Source organism: Puma concolor, chromosome A1 (assembly GCF_028749965.1).
Source record: "Puma concolor isolate L17-30 chromosome A1, mPumCon1.1.hap2, whole genome shotgun sequence".
In the NCBI taxonomy this organism is placed as follows: Eukaryota; Metazoa; Chordata; class Mammalia; order Carnivora; family Felidae; genus Puma; species Puma concolor.
Window position 1 is genome coordinate 44007846 of NC_141667.1, and position 6000 is coordinate 44013845.

General features: G+C 37.6%; 1 long non-coding RNA gene across 2 annotated transcripts in view; it reads right to left on the minus strand.

Annotated features, from left to right (window-relative positions):
- Positions 1–5509, minus strand: part of LOC147584133 (uncharacterized) — a 35621-nt gene extending 30112 nt beyond the window's left edge. For both annotated transcript variants that reach the window (XR_015245106.1, XR_015245179.1), the window contains exon 1: positions 5332–5509. This is a non-coding gene — a long non-coding RNA (uncharacterized LOC147584133). The remainder of the gene's footprint in view (positions 1–5331) is intronic.
- Positions 5510–6000: the final 491 nt, after the last annotated feature.

The window sequence follows — 6000 nt, forward strand, 5'->3', positions numbered from 1 at the left end:
TAATTCAAATGTACAGGAGTTGTCAAATAGGTCATTTATATGGTTAAATTTTTTCTGCCAGTCTTTAATCTTAAATCACATGATTTAAGTGGATTTTGAGAGCTATGATGTTTGTGATGTTTTTCAAAACATTCAGCACAGTTTCTTAATTATGGCAATAGCAACTTGAGAACTTATCTGGACTTTTCTCTACAGACTCTGTCACTTAAATCAGATGCCAAATAAATATGACTTCTAATGTCACGAGAGCCACCATGCTAAGGCTAGAGACAGCAGGTCTGATTCACGGACCTTTCTGGTCAATAAGGGGTTTGGGTGCCATGAACACAAAGAAGTCATCATACATGAAGTATGAAGTAACCTGTCATACTTATTGGGTGATTTAGTTATCACCCAGTTGCTGCTAGCTTATCATAGAATCTACCTCATTTCTCTTGATCTCAACTAATGCTCACTAACTCTTACATTACCTCTCTAAGCTTCCAGGCCAACTTTTCCTCCAACAACCAGCTTTTTAGCTATAGACAAGCCTAAGGCATATGTTCTCTGCCCCTACAAAATATATATTAAATAACACTTACTAAACTGAAAGGCTGCAGCTACCTAAGTCTCTATTTTCCCATGAACAGAATCAAGAAATTTTTATTTAATTCATTTGGCAAATATTTATGGGATACCTACTCTGTGACAGGCATTGTTCTTTTTATTTATTTATTTATTTATTTATTTATTTATTTTATTTTATTTTTTTATATATGAAATTTATTATCAAATTGGTTTCCATACAACACCCAGTGCTCATCCCAAAACGTGCCCTCCTCAGTACCCATCACCCACCCTCTCCTCCCTCCCACCCCCCATCAACCCTTAGTTTGTTCTCAGTTCTCAACAGTCTCTTATGCTTTGGCTCTCTCCCACTCTAACCTCTTTTTTTTTTTTTTTTTTTTGTTCCCCTCCCCCATGGCAGGCATTGTTCTTTTAAAAAAAATTTTTTTTAATGTTTTATTTATTTTTAAGACAGAGAGAGACAGAGCATGAGTGGGGATGGGGCAGAGAGAGAGGGAGACACAGAATCTGAAGCAGGCTCCAGGCTCTGAGCTGTCAACCCAGAGCCCGACGCGGGGCTCGAACTCACAAACTGTGAGATCATGACGTGGGTCAAAGTCGGACGCTCAACCGACTGAGCCACCGGGCACCCCTGACAGGCATTGTTCTAAGCTTTTGGGACATTTCCAGGAACAGCAATGAGGCCAGAGTACCTTTATCAAACGGCATCGTCTCTGGCCTCCAAAGTACTGCGGCTGGAGCCCCGGCCCTGACTTCTCTTCCGGTGGCAGCATTTGTGAATCGTCCCGGGAGAAGCCACATTCATTTTCAATCTGCTCAGCTTGGGAGGTAGATTCTCATCTGTGTCAGACCCATTGTCAGATTCCCTTTCCTCAAAGGCCTGGCTGAAGACAGAGCACTCTTCCTCGATGTTAGGTGGTAGTAGTCACCTGTGGCTTCCAGCATAAAACCACTTGTGTTGAGAACAAGGGTTTCTTGTCCTCCTCCTCCTCATCTTCCTCTTCTTCCACCCTGAACAGACACTTCTGCCCACGGGTTGTGGGTTTCAAGCTTATTAGTCTCAGCATGGAGACAGCACTTGTCCAGTCCAGACAACTCGGGGAGGTCTGAAATTCTGAAGACAGGATACAACCATAGACCCCGCCCCTTTTGTTTTGGGTTTATTTTGTAATCCTATGTGATCCCAGAAACCCTTGATACAAGCCAATGGAAAGGAGCCTAAGATTATATACCTAAGTGGAAATGCTAAAAAGGAGGAAATATGGAAGTAGCCAACAAATACAGATATTCAAGCAGGTTATTCCAAATAATCTCATTGCTTTATAACCATAATAATATGAAGATCCTTTTCCAAAAGACCTGAACCTCAGAACACTACCAACTACTGTTAAAAAATACAAAGTAGATGGGGTGCTTGGGTGGTGCAGTCGGTTAAGCATCTGGCTCTTGATCTCAGCTCAGGTCATGATCTCACAGTTTGTGAGTTTGAACCCCTCATTGGGCTCTGCGCTGATGGCATGGAGCCTGCTTGGGATTCTCTCTCTCTTTCTCGCTGCCCTTCCCCCTCTTGTGCTCTTTCTCTCTTAAAATAAATAAATAAATAAATAAACAAACAAACAAACATTAAAAAAATATATAAAGTAGGTTGCACCTTCATATTCTGTTCTCTCACTGAAATACTTTTCATTTATAATGCTACAAATTTTGTGTTTTTTTCATCTACAATGTGATTTTTTGTTGTCTTGTTTCATTGTATATAAGTACCACACAGTGAAGTGCAAACAATTTAAGTGAATTGCTTGATGAGTTTTAAGAAATACATACCCAAATACAGAAAATTTTCATCAATTCCTTTATGTGTCTTCCAGTTAACCCACTCACTGAGACAACTACTGCTCTGACTTTTTTAAAACTTTAATTCCAGTATAGGTAACATACAGTGTTATGTTAGTTTTGGGTGTACAAATCTGATTTCTTATACCAGAGATTAATTTAGCCTACTTCAGGACATCATATAAATGGAGTCATATATATCTTACTTTAAGCTGGTATCACACTCTCTTGATACTGTAGCTTTAACAGAAAGTATTGAAATTGAGTAGGAAGCTCTCCAAATTAATGTTTCCTTTTCAAGAATGTTTTGACTTGTTTACGTTTTTTGTATTTCCATATGAATTTTAGAATCAGCTTGCCAAATTCTACAAAAGTGAACAAACAAAAATTGCCTGCTGAGATTTAGATAGGGATTATGTCAAATGTATAGACCAGTTTGGGGAAACTTGGGATCTTGAGTCTTCTGTTCAACCAACCAGATACAGTTTTCCATTTATTTGGGTTCTTTTTATTTCTCTCAGCAGTGTTCTATAGTGTTCAGTGTATAGGTTTTGCATATATTTTATTAGGTATATTTATATTGCATATTTTAATGCTATTACTGGTGCTGTTTTTTTTGTTTTGTTTTGTTTTTTAAGTAAGCTTCATGCCCAATACCGAGCTCAACGCAGAGGTTGAACTCACGACCCTGAGATCAAGACCTGAGCTGAGATCAAGAGTTGGATGCTTAGCCAACTGAGCCACCCAGATGACCCTAGCACTGTTTTTAAATTTGGTTTCTGTTTGTTGTTACTATGTAGATATACATTGACTTTTGTATTTTGATCTTTCACGGGAATTGTCCCTTTCATCCAAGCTATCAGGTTTACTGGCATTAAGATGTTCATAGTATTTTCTTATTATTTGGATGTCTGCAGAATCTGTAGTTATGTCACTTCTGTCACTTCTGATTCCAATCGTTTTCTCTCTTTTATCCTGATGAGACTGTGACTCACATCAATCTTCTCAAAAAGCCAACTTTTGCTTTCTTTTACAGTTGATCCTCCAACAACACAGGTTTGAATTGCATGGGTCTCCTTATACACATATTTTTTCCATTAAATGCAGTACAGCACTAAGATGTTATTTTCTCTTCTTTAGGATATTCTTAATATTATCTTTTCCCTAGCTTATTTTATTGTAAGAATACAGTGTATAACACATACAACACACAAAATATGTGTTAATCAACTGTTTATACGTTATCAGTAAATCTTTCAGAGAACAGTAGGCATACTAGTAAAGTTTTGGGGGAATCAAAAGTTATATGCAGATTTTCAAATTGCATGGGGGACTGGCACCCCTAACCCCCACATCGTTCAAGGGTCAACTGTATTTGCTCTATTTTTTTCCCATTTGATTTGTTCTCTGAACTTCATTATTTCCTTTCTTCTCTTTACCATGGGTTTCATTCTTCCCTTTTACTAGCTTCTTAAGGTGGAAAGTGAGAGGCCATAGCCTTTCATCTTTTCCAATAAAGGTATTTAGTGCTTTACATTTCCCTTCAAGTACTGCTTTAAGAGGCATCCACAACTTTAGATATGTTATGTTTTCATTTTCATTCAGCTCACAATACTTTATTTCCCTTTTAATTTTTTCTTTAACCAGTGGATTATTCAGAAAGATGTATTTAGTTTCCAAATATTGGGAGATACTTTTGTTACTGATTCCTAACTTAATGCTGTTGTGCTCAGAAAATACACTTTACCTTTTAAATTTATTGAGACTTGTTTTATGACCCCTTAATATGATCTACCTTAGGGGGCGCCTGGGTGGCGCAATCGGTTAAGCGTCCGACTTCAGCCAGGTCAGGATCTTGCGGTCCGTGAGTTCGAGCCCCGCGTCAGGCTCTGGGCTGATGGCTCAGAGCCTGGAGCCTGTTTCGGATTCTGTGTCTCCCTCTCTCTCTGCCCCTCCCCTGTTCATGCTCTGTCTCTCTCTGTCCCAAAAATAAATAAAAACGTTGAAAAAAAAATTTAAAAAAAAAATATGATCTACCTTAGTAAATGTTCTGCATGCACTTAAAAGCAATGTGTATTCTGTTGTTGTTAGATGGAATGTTCTTACAAATGCTAATTAGGTCAAGTTGGTTGGTAGTGAGGATGTTCAAGTCTATCTCTATCCTTGCTGATCGCTTATCTCCATGTTCAATTAATTATTAAGAGAGGGGACTGAAATTTCCAACTACAGTTTTGAACTTGTCTAGTTTTCCATATAGTTTTATCAGTTTTTGCTTCATGTATTTTGAAATTCAGCTATTGGGTGTGTAAACTTTTAGGATTACATCCTCTTAATAAACTGACCCCTTTATCATTAGGAAATGTTTTTCTTTATCCCTTGTAATTATTCTTAGTTCTGAAATATATTTTGTCTAATATTAATACAGTTCCTTCTATAATTTTAATTTGAGTTAGCCTGGTATATCTTTTTTCATTCTTTTAACCTATTTGTGTCTTTATATTTAAAGTGTGCTTCTTACAGGCAGCATAAATTTGGGCTATGCCTTTTTATCCAATATGACAACCTACTCTTTTAATTGGTGTTTAGATCATTTATATTTAATATGAAAATATATATTTGTTAGATCAAGTGTATCATCTCAATTTTGATTTCTATTTGTCCTATCTTTTGCTATCTTTTCCCTTTTTCTGCCTTCTGTTGGATTAGTTGTATATTTGTTATTCTTTTTTATCCTTTTTTGGATTATTAGCTATGAATGTTTAGTTATTTTAGTTTATTTAGCATTTCTACCATATACTTCCAGCTTGTCCCAATCTACCTGCAAGGAATGTACCACTTCATGTATATAGTATGAGACTCTTACAATATGTTCATGATCATGTTTTGCCATTACGTGACCATAATGCCCCTCTAATGGCTGGTTTGGCCTACCTTTCATAGATATACTTATGGATACTGTGACCTTCTTCAGACAGCCATATCCAGGAGCTCACCAAGGGTTTCCTTAGATAAGGAATCCTAAAGCAATATGAGACATCTGATCAGGCTTTCTCTTGATCATCTCAACAAAATCCAGAGCCAGTGTCTGCTGGTAATTTTTTGGCACCACCTGCAACAAAAAGAGAGTATTATTAATCACAACATACCTCCCAAGGTACTATATTTCTAGATGGTCCAATCTTAGAAGGACAAAGCTTAGGGGGGTTCACTGAATATGTAGCATCAATGGTCTCTCCAATGTTCTTTATGCACCGGTTTTCTTAGCTTATTTAAAAATCCAGCCTGATTTTCATGTTTATGTGTTTCCAGAACAATTTTTTAAATGTGTGTTTGTTTCTTTATTTTGAGGGAGCATGAGTGGGGGAGAGGCAGAGAGAGAGGGAGAGAGAGAATCCTAAGCAGGCTTCACACTGTCAGCACAGAGCCAGATGCAGGACTCAATCCCACAAACCATGAGATCATGACCTGAGAGGAAACCAAGAGTCGGATGCTTAACTGACTAAGCCACCCAGGTGCCCCCATGTTTATGTGTTTCCAACCAATTCTCACTGCCAGGATGTAGAATTGGTCCTTTTTGAACACCAAAGCTTTAGGATTAAG